The following is a 14,436-nucleotide window of genomic DNA, read 5'->3' as shown; positions in this document are numbered from 1 at the left end:
GGACGAAAGAGGGGGAGGCCTTCAATGAGATGGATTGACATGGTGGCTGCGATGATGGGCTCAAGTATAGCAGGGATTGTGGGGCTGGCACGGGATCGGGCAGTGTTTCGTTCTCTGTGAATGGGGTCTCTATGAGTTGGAAACGACTCAACGGCACTTAACAACAACAACAGCAAGCAGTAGTTAGACTTAGATGCTTATCAAAAGTTCAGCTGTTTGAATCCATCAGTTGTTCTGGGGGAAAAAGATGTGGCAGTCAGCTTCCATAAAGTTTTTCAGCCTTCGAAACCCATTGGGAGTATTTCTACTCTGTCCTATAGGGTCACTATGAATTAGAATCAACTCAACGACAATGGGTTTGTTTTTGGGCATTTCCTTTATTCCTCATCTGCCCCAAAAGCATCAAAATAATAAGCAAAATTGGGAAGACTTCCTAACATACGAACTGAGTGCAGGTGATTTCCCCTCTAAGAAAATGCACCACATAAAAATCTGTGCCCTTCGTGGTCAAAAATCCTACTGATGTGACAAGATTCAGGCACTAGAATTGAAGGGTCTCAGATATTCCTCACTGTCTGTCTTTCATCTGAACAAATAAGGGAGTGACATGACCAAGTGCCAAGTTGTATGCCACAGCATCCAAGTTCAATGAAGCTTTAAAAAGATAAGTCCAGGGGCAAGGAGATCCAAGAAGGACTTTGCAAAAAGGGACACAGACATGAAAAGTTTTAGCAGTAAAAATAAGCAAAGCAAAAAACAGGAGCAGTAGCTTCTGGTTGGGAGTAGTGGGGAATAAAAATTTATATATAGCATGATGTAAAATCACAGAAATACTTGAATCTCAATCAAAAAAATGGAGTTAAGAGTTTCTCAAGCAAAAAATTACAGGTCTTTATATAGAAGTCCCTGATATGAGAGAAGAGACAACTGAAATTAAAATGTAAGAATAGCATTACCAAATATAGATTTTATCATCCATTCATTTGTTCATGAAATTTTTATTGCATGAGAATTCATCAGTGAAGAACTTTGTGGGGTGGGGACAGGGGAGTAGCAGCAGAACAGACAGTATATGTTGCTGCTGTTGGGTTCCTACTCACAGTGACCCCATGTACAATGGAACAAATCACTTTCAGGTTCTGTGCCATTCTCACTATCATCGCTAGGCTTGAACCCATTGTTGCAGCCACTGTGACAACCCATATCATTGAGAGTCTTCCCCTTTTTCACTGATCCTCTACCAAGCAGCATATCCCTCTCCAGGTATGGCCCCTCCTTTTAACATGACCGAAGTCTGGAAGACAAGTATGGCCATTCTTGCTTCTAAGGAATATTCTGGCTGTACTTCTTCCAAGACAGATCTCTTCACTCTTCTGGCAGTCAGAACATTCTCAACATTCTTCACTAACACAATAATTCAAATGGATCAATTCTTCTGCCATTTTCCTTATTCATTATCCACCCTCCACATGCCTGCAAGGCTTTTGGAAAGACAATGGCTTGGGTCAGGTGTACCTTAGTCTTCAGTGTGACATCTTTGCTCTTTAATACTTAAAGAGGTCTCTTGCAGCAGATTTTCCCAATGCAATACATCGTTTGGTTTCTTGACTGCTGCTTACATGGCAGTTGGTTGTGAATCCAAGTAAAATGAAATCCTTGACAACGTCAGTCTTTTCTCCAATTATCATGATATGCCTTATTGGTCCAGTTGTGAAGATTGTTATTGAGGTGTAATCCATACTGAAGGCTACATAGTGTTTGATCTTCATCAGTAAGTGATTCAAGTCTTTCACTTTCAGCTAGCAAGGCTGTGTCATCTGCATATTGCAGGTTATTAATGAGTCCTCCTCCAATCTTCATGCTGTGTTCTTTTTCATGCAGTTCAGCTTTGTGGATTATTTGTTCAGCATAGAAATTTAGTAAGTGCAGTGAAAGAATACAACCCCGATGAACAACTTTCCTGATTTTAAACCATGCAGTATCCCCTTGTTCTATTCAAACTGGTGCCTCTTGGTCTATGTACAGGTTCCTCATGACCACAACCAAGTGTTCTAGAACTCCCATTTATTGCAACGTTATCCATAATTTGTTATGATCCACACAGTCAAATGCCTTTGTATAGTCAATAATACACATATAAACATCTTTCTGGTATTCTTTGCTTTCAGCCAACATCCATCTGACATCAGCAATGATATCCCTCATTCCACCACCTCTTTTAAATCTGGCTTGGATATCTGGCAGTTCCCTGTCAACATACTGCTACAACCATTTTTGGGTTTTTAGAAAAATTTTATTTGTGTGTTACATTAATGATATTGTTTGAAAATTTCATTATTCTATTGGATCACCTTTTTTTGGAATGGCCACAGTTATGGATCTTTTCCAGTTACTTGGCCAGGTAGCTGTCTTCCAAATTTCTTAGCATAAAAGAGTGAGTGCTTTCAGCATTGCATCCAGTTTTTGAAATATTTCAATGGATCTTCCATCAATGTCTGGGAGCCTTGTTTTTTGCCAGTGCTTTCGTGCAATTTTTTTTTTTTTCCTTCAATACCACCAGTTTTTGTTCATGTTACGTCTTTCAGTGGTGGAACATCAACTAATTATCTTTGGTACAGTAACTCTGTGTGTCCCCTTTATCTTTTTTGATGCTTCCTGCACTTTTCAATATTTTGTTCATGGAATCCTTCAATATTGCAAGTCAAGGTTTGAATTTTTCTTCAGTTCTTCCAGCTTGAGAAATGTTATACATGTTCTTCCCTTTTAATTTTCTAACTCCAGGTCTTTGCATATTTCATTATAATATTTTACTTTGTCTTATCCCACTGCCCTTTGAAATCTTCTGCTCAGCTCTTTTACTTCATCATTTCTTTCATTCATTTCACTACTCTGCATTGAAAAGCAAATTCCAGAGTCTCTTTTGACATCCACTCTGGTCTTTTCTTTCTCTTCCATCTTCTTAATGACCTTCTGCTTTTTCATGAATAATGTCTTTGACATCATCCCACGACTCATCCAATCTTGAGTCACTGATGTTCAATGTAGAAAATTTGTTCTTCAGTTGGTCTCTAAAAGCAGGGAAGATATACTCAGTGTTACCTTTTGGCTCTCTTGGGCTTGTTTGAATTTTCTTCAACTTGAAATTGCATTTGCATATGAGCAATTGATGGTCTGTTCCACAAACAGCTGCTTGCCTTATTCTAACTGATGATATTGAGCTTCTCCATCATCCATTTCCACAGAGGTAGTAGATTTGATTCCTGTATATTATATCTGCAAATATATAATATTGTGTAATGTCATGTTAAGTTCCATGAAAAAGTAATCAAGCAGGATAAAGGGATAGAGATTGCAAGTAGGTGCTGTTTTAGATAGTGTAGTCAGGGGTGTCCTCTCAAGTAAGATGACATTTGGCCAGAGCAGAATGAAAAGAGGGAAGGAGTCATATGAATATCTGGAGGAAGAGTATCCTAGGTTGAAGGAGTAGTAACCAAGAATGGAGCATGCAGGGAGTCTGATGTGGCTGGTTGTGGTATGAAATGGATAGAATGGTAGAAAATAAGACCAGGGGAGCAGCTATGTGCCAAGATATGCAGGTCTGTATAAAGTCTTAGTAAGGATTGAATATTTTTAAATATGATGAGAATCCTATGAAGACTATGTCCACACATAAGCAAGGGGTAATTTCCCAAAGGGTAATACTCTGGCTTCTTAGAAGAATGAGGAGGGAAGCAAGAGTGGAAGAAAGAAGATGAGAGAGAAGTGCAGGCAAGGGAAGAAAGCATCTTAGATAAAGCTGAGTGAAAATAGTAAAAAGTAAAATTTGGGATCTATTTCAAAGCTACAACCAACATTTGATGATTCATAGGTTGCTTCCAAGACCAATGGCCTTAGTAGTGGGTAAATGGTCCAAAATTCCCATGTAATCCTTAATCTCCCTATGGTTCTATACATTCTGTAATCTGACCCCATCTTCTACCCCTTCGCAACTCCCCTGCACTGGGCCCTCAGAACTCATGGTCCTTGTTCAGCCAAATCCCTTATACCCACAACCTTTACAGAGAATGTTCCCTACATCTTCTTGTTCTACTGAAACCTATCTTACTTCTAAAAGGTACTGTTTCCCTACTGCCCACTTAAGTTATGGTTATTTATTTTCCCACATTCTTCACATTTCTGGGCCTAGAGCTAGAACATCCTCCATGTTCCTCACTGCCACTCTTACTAATTTAAAAATGAGAAATTCAGAAACTATACCGCTAGAGGACAGATGAAAGTCCACTCCTGGTTTACAAAATTCGTGTTGAGCATGGGTATCATCTTTACATCATGGATGATATATGCATGTTTGCAATTGACTCAAAGATCTTAGGAACACAAAATTTGGTTTGAGTTTTCACTTTTCTTTTTAACACACTATTTTATTTTATTTATTTATTTTTTAAGAGCTTGTTTTACATTTAACGTAATGTGTACATTTAGTTTCATTCCTCATTTACCATGTCCAGCCCTAACCCAGTCTCCTTCCCTCCCTAACCTGTAACCACCCTCCCTTTGTGCCCCTCATAGTTATACACCCTTGTTTGTCTTGCATTTTCACAATTTGAATGTTGGTCCTCTGGTGTCTTGTGGTTTATTGCTCTAAGGGATGAATTACCATAGAGTATGCGAGTGCATCATCCTGGGTTGAAAGGTCTGCATGTACATCTTGTTAACTATTGGGCTGAGAGCTAGCCCCTGGGGGTGCATTTTATTCCAGGCACAGAATGTATTCCAGGGCCATAGTATTGGGAATCTCACCAGATTTCATCTGACCAGTAATTCTGGTCATTACTGAGTTTTTGGATTTTGTTCCATGTTTTCCCTCCCATTCTATCAAGGATCTCCATATTTGATCCTTTCTTGAGTGATTGGCATTGGTAGCTGGGCACCATCTAGTTCTTCTGGTCTTGAGGGCCATTGTGTCCTATGGCTGATTGCTTACAAATGCCTTTTTTTTGTGCATTCTTCTTTGGTTCCAATGCTAGGAGACCATTAGCTGCATCTCAGATGGCCGCTTGAAAGCTTTTAGGACCTCAGTTGCTGCTCACCAATATAGGCTGAGGAGCAATGCTTTTATGTATTTTGTTGTGTCAACTGAGTCTGATGTCCCCTGGTACTATGGTACTGAGACAGTAGATCTATTGGGTGTCTCTACCATAGTGTCTGGTTGTCTGTGAGGGATTACTCTGTGTCTGTCTTCTATTGTTTCTGCAAGGACTGCAGATATTTTGTATCACTGGTGTCTGTGCAAGATTAGCCTCAGCTGAATCTATCCTTGGTGTAGAGTATACTTTTGTTCACTGACCCCCAACTGATCATCTCAGGTATTTGTGTGTTTATCTGTAGCCTGGTGTTTGGTGTAAATGGCAATAGAGTATTGTGGATTCATTGATTGGTATTAGCATCTGTCATCTATCTCTTATGTACATAATTCAGTGTCCTCCCATTTTAAATTTAGCAAAAAGTGAGTAATGACTCATATACAAGCACAGCTGTCAGAGCACACACTGCATCCTCAAAACACAAGGATATCACTTCCAAAACCTAATTGTTCATCCATGGGGAATTGCTACCAGGAAAATATAGATGGTGCTATCTTGATCATGAGATTTTTCTTGATAGAATTTCCTGGGTATGACAGATCAGTTCTGCTATGTAAAATATTTCCATATGTATGAAGGCATCTATTTTTCTTCATTTCTTTTTTTTTTTTTTTTTCATTTCCACACATAAGCAAATGCTAATTTCCCCAAAGGGAATACTTCTTTTGGGACCTTCCACTATGAGACTCTTTAGAGCCAAGAAGACTCTACATTGGGGAAATGAGGAAGTAGAATTTCTCCTGACACAAAGAGAACATATAAAACACCTGATCTTGATAGTCATGGGCAGAGGCAAAGCTGAAGCCCTGTTCCCTTCTCTCTTGGCATAGTGCCTAAGGCATTTGACTGCTAACCAGAAGGCTGGTGGTTCAAACCCACCAGCCACTCCTCAGAAGGAAGGTTGAGCAATCTACTTCCAAAGTGATACCGCTTTGGAAACCCAAGGAGGGGTCACTATGAGTCAGATCTGACTTGAGGGCAGTGAGGTTTATATCTAAAAATACACTTAATGGGCTTGACTTATTAACATAGTCTGTGCCTTTTAAGTATTCTTACAGTCCCCGTTACTTAATCATGTCACTGCATTCATTACATGCTACTTGTTTATGTGACTGTCTCACTAAACCATGAGTTCCTTGATGACATCTGTGTTCCAAGCACTGTAGCCTGGCAAGCAGTCAGCATTGATGCATAAAGAAAGGCCTGATCAGTTATGTAAAATGCTTAGCTGAATGTAAACTGTTACGAATCTATTTGTTATTTTTACTGTCTTTCTTAACCATCACTTCCTATTCTGGTCTATTCTTGCTGGGAAGTTTCTAGGAAGTCTTCTGACTTTTGTCTAATATCAAAGTTATCTTTTCTCTTCTCTCAGACTTATGACTCAAATACTAAAGAAAAATCTGCAAAAGCTGGAACCTATATAAGGTGGGAACCTGTCAGAGAAGGAAAACACTATTTTTTTTTTTTTTTACCAAAATGAATGACAGAAAAGTGTTAAGACTGGATCCTGTCAAAGGCAGATAATTTATAAGACCTGGAAAAAATAAGGCAGTCCAATTGAGTTCTGGCTCTCACAGGGTTCACTATAATAGTCAAAGGAAAAAAATTACTCTGAGATGTAAATGACTGAAAAGGACAGTTTTGTTACCCTTAATTCTAAGGAAGGCATGGAAATTGCACTCTTATTTTAAACAAATAGAACAGCTGTTTTCAGACCTTGGACAACAGGAAGTACAGAGCTATGATCCTTGAGAGAAGGGAACATCTTTACAGTGCTACCCCTAGAGATAGCTTCTAGAGTGCAATACGTGGAATGTGAACACTCCCAGAGCTTTTTCTGGGGGAAGATGAACAGAAGTATATGACAGCTCCAGTCACTCCATATCTTCACCAACATTTGGTATTGCTAATGTTTTTAAGTTTTGCCTTTCTAATGAGTATGAAAGGGTCCTGGATGGTATAAGTGGTTTGTGATAGGCTATAAACCTGAAGTTTGGTGGTTTGATCCCATCCAGCAGCTCCATGGAAGAAAGGCCCAGTAAAGTGTCTCTGTAGACTACAGCCAAGAAATCCTTACAGAACGGTTCTGCTCTGTAACACATGGTGTCATCATGAGTCAGAAGTGACTTGACAGCAACGGGTTTGCTTTTTTGTTTTTGTTAGTGAGTGTGTAGGGGTATCTAGTTATAGCTTGATTTTTTTCTATTACCAGTTACATCTACTATATTTTTATATGTATTGCTTACCAAAACATTATGAAAATTAGTGGGCTACCTTTCTAAAATTTACATCAAAATACAATGGACCTAGGATAGCCAAAACAAATTTCAAAAAAAATAACAACAAAATTGGAAGACTTACTACATTAAGTCTTACATTAAGACTTACTACAAAGCTATAGTAATCGAGGTAGTATGGTAGTGGCATAAGAATAGACATATAGATCCATAGAATAGAGAGTCCAGATATATATTCACACATGTGATCAACTGATTCTTGACAAAGGCAGCAAAATAATTCAATGTCAAAGGACAATTTTGTTTGTTTTTTCCCCCAATAAATACAGTAATAAATATGTATTCACTGGGACAAATATGAACCTTGACTCTTGCTTTACCTCACACACAAAAAATAACTTGAAATGAATCATAGACCAAAATCTAAACATTAAAGTTTATTGAAGAAAATGTAAAACAAAATATAAGGTTGGAGTAAACAAAAATCCTATAACTAGAATACCAAAGACCTGAAACATAAAACAAAACAATTGATAAATTGGATTTAATCAAACACTTTAAAATATGTTCTTTGAAAGCAGCCACCAAGAAAAGAAAAATACAAACTGCCCAGTAAATATATCTGATGAAGACTGGTATCCAGAACACATAAAGACATCTTACAACTCAAAAATAAGAGGAATTAAACCAGATTAATAAAAGGGCAAATATGGAAACCTGAATGATGAATAAGTACACGAGTACATGCGCAATGTGACTAGTAATAAGAGAAATGCAAATTGAAACTATAACTACATACCACTGCACACACACTAGAAAGGCAAAATTTTTTAAAATACCACCACCAAACCTTGGTGAGGATGTGGAGCAACCAGAACACTCATACGTTGTGGTGGGAATTTAAATGGTAAAATCATCTTGGAAAAAGCTTGGCAGCTTCTTGAAACATTCAATGAATACCTCCCCAATGAACCAGCAATTACACTCCAGTTATTTACTCAAGAGAAATGCAAACATGCACACATAAAGACTCATATGTGAACATTCTTAATAACTTTATTTAAATAATCAAAAATTGGAAATAATCCAAATGTCCATCAATAGGAGAAGGAGTAATTGTAGTACATTTATATCATGCAATACCACTCAGCAATTAAATGGAATAAACTATTTTTATGCACAACATGGATGAATCTCACAGAAGCAATAGTGAAAAGAAACAAACTAGATGCAAAAACATACATACTGAACTACTCCATTTAGATGAAGATTAAGAACAGACAAAACTACTCTGGAAGTAGATACTAGAACATTTATCTAGTATTATGGCTGTCTTTGAGTGAAAAGGAATTGTTTAGAAAGAGGCATGAGGGGAATTCATGGAATGGTAGTAATGACCTGATTAGCATATGGGTTACAAAGATATATACAATGTATACAATTGACAAAACTCATCAAACTGCACATTTAAACTAGGTGTATTTTGCTGTATGTAACTCATACCTAAATAAAAAGACAAATGGATTACTTTATGCCAGTAACAATTTGAACATGTAATTTTAAAATATACTATATTTAATAGAAAAATTATGAGTTATAGTCATAAATTGACAATTATCCTCAAATTAATCTATAAACAAGATGGAAAAAGTATTTTGTAGAACTTGACAAACTAATATTAAAATTTATATTGAAGAACAAAAGACCAAAAATTGCTATGATAATTGTAAATAAGAAGACCAAATAGGGAAATTTTTCTAACAGAAATAAAGACTGACCCTAAAATAAATAAAATAATGTTATTTGGAACAGGAATGAGCAAATAACCCAAGTAATACAGAACCTGGAAATATATCTACAAATACATGGATATGTATATATACACAAATCTATGAGTAGAGGAGTCAATAAATGGTGTTGGAAAAACTGTTTCTATATGGGAAGCAATGACAACAAAATAGAGCTCCACTTGACAAATATATGCATATGTATCAATTTTAGATAATCTAAAATGAGAATAGCAGAACTTTTCAACTTTTAGATGTAAAAATAATCCTTTATGATCTTGAGTAGGAATTTCTTTAAAAACACTCATATGCACATGCACACAAATAGTAAAGGATAATATTCATATACATAATAATATCAGTTTTATTTATTAATGAATGCTTAATAAATGATCCCAAAACTAAATAGCTTATTGTGGTCACAAGTCTACAATTTAGGCAGGGTGTCCTAGGCTGGATTCTCTAGAGAAGCAAAACCAGTAAAACTAATATATATATATATATACATATTATACACACACACACACACACATACATACATACATACATACATATATACAGAGAGAGATTTATCTCAAGGAAATGGTTCACATGGTTGTAGAGTGTAGAGGTTGGTAAGTCCCAAGTCCATGGATCAGACACTCAGGAGGCTTCTCCTGACTCATGTAGCTGTAGGGGCTCATGAATCCAAGATCACCAGGCAACAGGCAGGCTTCTGGCTGGGGAGGCTCACAAACCCCAAGACTGGCAGTTAATATGGCAGGCTGCTGGCTCACAGGCTGTGGAGGCTAAAAATCCCAAGAATGGCAGGCAATGAGGTAGGCTGCTGATTCAAGCCCAAAGAACTAGAGGTCATAAGATAATGAGTCAGATGCAGGAACCAGATTGAGCAAAAGCCAGAGTGTTTTTTGCCACAATATCCATATGCATTGGAAGTAGGCCACACACCCAAGGAAATTTACTTTCAACTGACAGACTACTCATAAGAGATATCATAATGGCAGTGATTACTATCAGATCTCATTATGGGTGATGACTATATATCATAACTGCCAAACCACTGAGAATCATGACCCAGCCAAGGTGACACACAATGTTAACCATCACACAGAGCTTGGTAGGGATAGCTTGTCTTCTACACATCTGGTGCTACCTGACTAAGAATAAAAGACTTACATGGCTGGCAAATTAGTCCTGGCTGTTGACTGGGAGTTCAGCTGTGGTTGTGGGCCAGGATCCTTGGTTTTTCACCTTGTGAGCCCCTCTACAGCCTATGTGGGCTTCCATGAAGGAGGGTGACTCAGTTTCAAGAGGAAAAAGCCCAAGATTACCTGACTGACATGCATGGCATTTTTAGGAGTTGGCGTTAGAAGTTCAATAGCATCACTTCTGTCAAGCTCCAATTATCAAGACACAAACAAAGATCCAGTTCTAGTCAGAAGAGACAAAACATAGATTCCATCTCTTAAATAGGGAATAGCAAACTTCTAGAAGAGCACACTGGATACAAGATATTGTTGTGGCTATCTTTGGAAAATACAATCTGCCACACCAATTAAAACCAAAAATTTCTGCACAGAAATAAAAAGAAGCTACATCTTAGGAGACTATCTAAACACGCATGCAACTGTGAAATATATATCCATGATATATAAAAAAAACTCATGAATATTAAACAGGCAAAACAACTCAGTTTGGTTTTTACTGTGATTTAGGTGAAAGATTATAAAGCAAATTGGTTTTCCATTCAACAATTCATGCACAGTTTGTTTTGTTACACTGATTGCAAACTCCACAATGTAACAACACTTTTCCCACTTCCTCCCTGTGCTTACCATTTCCCTTCTTTCTGATTCCTTCTTGCAGTCTGAGCTTTGTCCCTGGGCAAATGCTGTCCTTTCATTCTCATATGGTTCATTGCCCTAATAAATGTGTATCTCACTGTTGTTACTGTTCAGCTTAGCAGCCTAGCTAAAGGAGCTCTGGTAGCATAGTGCCTCAGGCACTTGACTGCTAACCAGAAGACTGGCCGTTCAAACCCACCAGCCACTCCTCTGAAGGAAGGTTGGGCAATCTACTTCATAATGATACTCCCTCAGAAACCCAAGGAGGGGTCAGTATGAGTAGGGTCTGACTCTACAGCACATAACAACAACAACAACACAGTTTGGCTGAAAGTTGAGCCTTGAGGGTAGTTTCAGTTCTAGGCTTAAAGTGTGTCTAAGGACCACAGTCTTGGAGGTTCCACCCATCTCCATCAGATGAGTAAGCCAAGTTTTTTATATGATTTTGAGCTGTGTTCCATGTTTTTTTTCCACTCTATCCGGGACTTAGCTGTTGCAGTTAGCTGTCATCAAGTCAACTCTTAACTCATGGCAATCCTATGCACAATGGAAAGAAATTCTGCAAGAAGTCCTGTGCCACCCTCATAATATATTTCAAAATGGACCATTGTTATCCATAAGGTTTTCACTGTCTGATTTTTGGAAATAGATCACTAGGATTTTCTTCCTTAATTTGGAAGCTCCATTGAAATCTGTTCAGAATCATAAAGAAATGCAATCCTTCAATGACAGATGGGTGCTGGCCACACATGAGTTGCAATGGTCAAGAATCAAACTAGGGTCTCCTGCTTGAAAGGTGTAAATTCCACCACTGAACCACCAATAAGGATACAAATGAAATTCTCCCAGAATAGGAAATCCAAAAAAGCAATCAATAAATATATGAAAATGTGTTCAACCTCAGTAACAATAATCTAGGAATTATAAACTATAGCAGTAAGAAACAATTCCAAGCACATTAGATTGACAAAACTTTTAGTTTGTTGGTGTCAAGTGCTGGCAATGAAATGAAGCAACTGGCAACTTCATATGCTATTGGTCAAAGTTTAAGTGATTAATTACTTTGGAGTAATAGTCAATATACAGTAAAGCTGATGATGTGCATGTCCTATGATCTAGAACTCCCATTTTCATGTTTATACATTAGAGAAACACTTACAAATATGCATAAAGAGACATGTTCACAGAAGGATATTTATTGTAGTAAATAGTAAACAGTGATAGGTTCACCAGTCTCTATGAGACCAGTAAGCCAAGTCTTTTATATGGTTTTGAGTTGTGTTCCACATTTTTTCCCACTCTCTACAGGACATAATTGTTGCAGTTAGTTGTCTTCAAGTCAACTTCTGACTCATGGTGAACCTAAGCACAATGGACCCTATGTGCTTACTTGCTTGCTTAATCTGCTTTTTTATATCTCAAAAGACATTGGATTAAAACATACCTTACACCAATACTGCCTCATTAATATAACAAGAAAAATCCATTCACAAATGGGATTATAACCACAGGTATACTCTAACTCTTTCACTGCCATTAATTTGGATCCAGCCCACAGTGACCCCTCCTTGTTTTTCCGAGGTGGTATCTCTATGGAAGTAGATTGCCCAATCTTCCTTCTGAGGAGCGGTTGGTGGGTTTAAACCACCGGCTTTCTGGTTAGTAGTCAAATGCCTTAGACACTGTACCACCAGACCTCTCCCAACCACAGGTATAGGGGTAGGATTTACAACACATATATTTGGTGAAGACAAAGCCATAACAATAATGGACATATAAACTGCAGTATATTTATACAATGGAGTATTATTCAGTGGTTAAAATAACTAACTCTCTAGTAATAAAATATCAAAATATATACATGAATATAACGTGGAATAAAAAAACAAGTTATAGAATAGGATGTTGATATTATGCCATTTATGTAAAGTATAAAAACATAAAAAATAATCCAACACATAGTTTATTGGTATATACGTATTTTGCAAAGAATGAAGCTATTTATGGCCAAATTAAACACAAAGCATTCAGAATAGCAGTTACATTCTGGAATTAAGGAAAAAAGATATAGAATGAGATTGAGTTGTGGCACCCATAGCCTTCAACTCTATGCAAAATGTTTTATCACTTTAAAAACACAGGTAAAGATGGAAAAATATTAATTATGGTCAATGTATGTTTATTGTCCTTAAGTATATATTTTTGTGTGTTTAAAATAAATTTTAATAAAGCCCTGTGTACATCTATAAAAGAAAAAGAGGAGAAAATAGTGTAGTTACAGGACTTCTAAATGGTGAGGAAGTCAAGAGAGTTGCAAGATAGAATGGACTGTTCTAAACTTGGGGAGAAAATTATAAATCACAAGGCACCTCAAGAAAAATGTCAAACTTTCACATCACTATAAAAAGAGCACAAGCACAAATATTTAGCAAATACTAAAACAATAGAAATGAAGGAAATGATAACATGATTCTTAAACATAAAGAGCTCAGCACAGAAAATTATATGGAACAAAGAAACCAGGAACACCATGAAAAAAACACATAACAAAATGACAGCAACAAATTCATACTTGTCAATAATTACACTGAATGTTAATGGATTAAATGCAGCACTCAAGAGGCAGAGAGTTGCAGACTGGATAAGAAAACATAACCCATCAATATGCTGTCTACAAGAGACACAGCTTAGAGACAAAGACAAAAACAGACTAAAAATCTAAAGTTGGAAAAAGATATACCAAGCAAAAGACAAGCAAAAAAGAACAAGAGTGGTAATATTAATTTCTCATCAAATTGACTTTAAGACAAACACGACAAGGAAGGGCATTATATAATGATTAAAGAATTAATTGAACAAGAAGATATAACCATAATAAATATCTATGGACCCAATGAAAGAGCCCAAAAGTACATTGTTGTTGTTGTTGTTATTGTTATGTGCCATTGAGTTGGACCCGACTCATAGCGGCCTCTCCTTGGTTTCCAAGGCAATATCATTATGGATGTAGATTGTCCTTTCTTCCTTCTGAGGAGTGGCTGGTGGGTTTGAACCTCCACCCTTCTGGTTAGCAGTCAAGTGCCTTAGCAATTATAGTACCAGAGCCCCCCCCAAAAAAATACATTAATCAGACTTTAAAAGAGTTGAAAGGGAAACAGATAACTCCACAGTCATAGGGGGACACTTTAATACATGACTTTCAATGAAAAATAGAACAACTGGAAAGAAGTTCAACAAGATACAGAAGAGCTAAACAATACAATCCACCAACTTGACCTTATACACATCTACAGAGCACTTCACCCAACAACAGCACAATATACATTCTTTTCCAGTGTACATGGAACATTCTCCAGGATAGATCATATGTTAGGCCATAAAGGAAGTCTTAATAAATTTTAAAACATTGAAATACTACTGC

The sequence above is a fragment of the Orycteropus afer genome, unplaced genomic scaffold (genome assembly GCF_000298275.1).
Source record: "Orycteropus afer afer isolate SDZICR_OR568_19922 unplaced genomic scaffold, OryAfe1.0 scaffold00058, whole genome shotgun sequence".
NCBI classification, from domain to species: Eukaryota; Metazoa; Chordata; class Mammalia; order Tubulidentata; family Orycteropodidae; genus Orycteropus; species Orycteropus afer.
Note: the sequence above shows the minus strand (reverse complement) of the source record.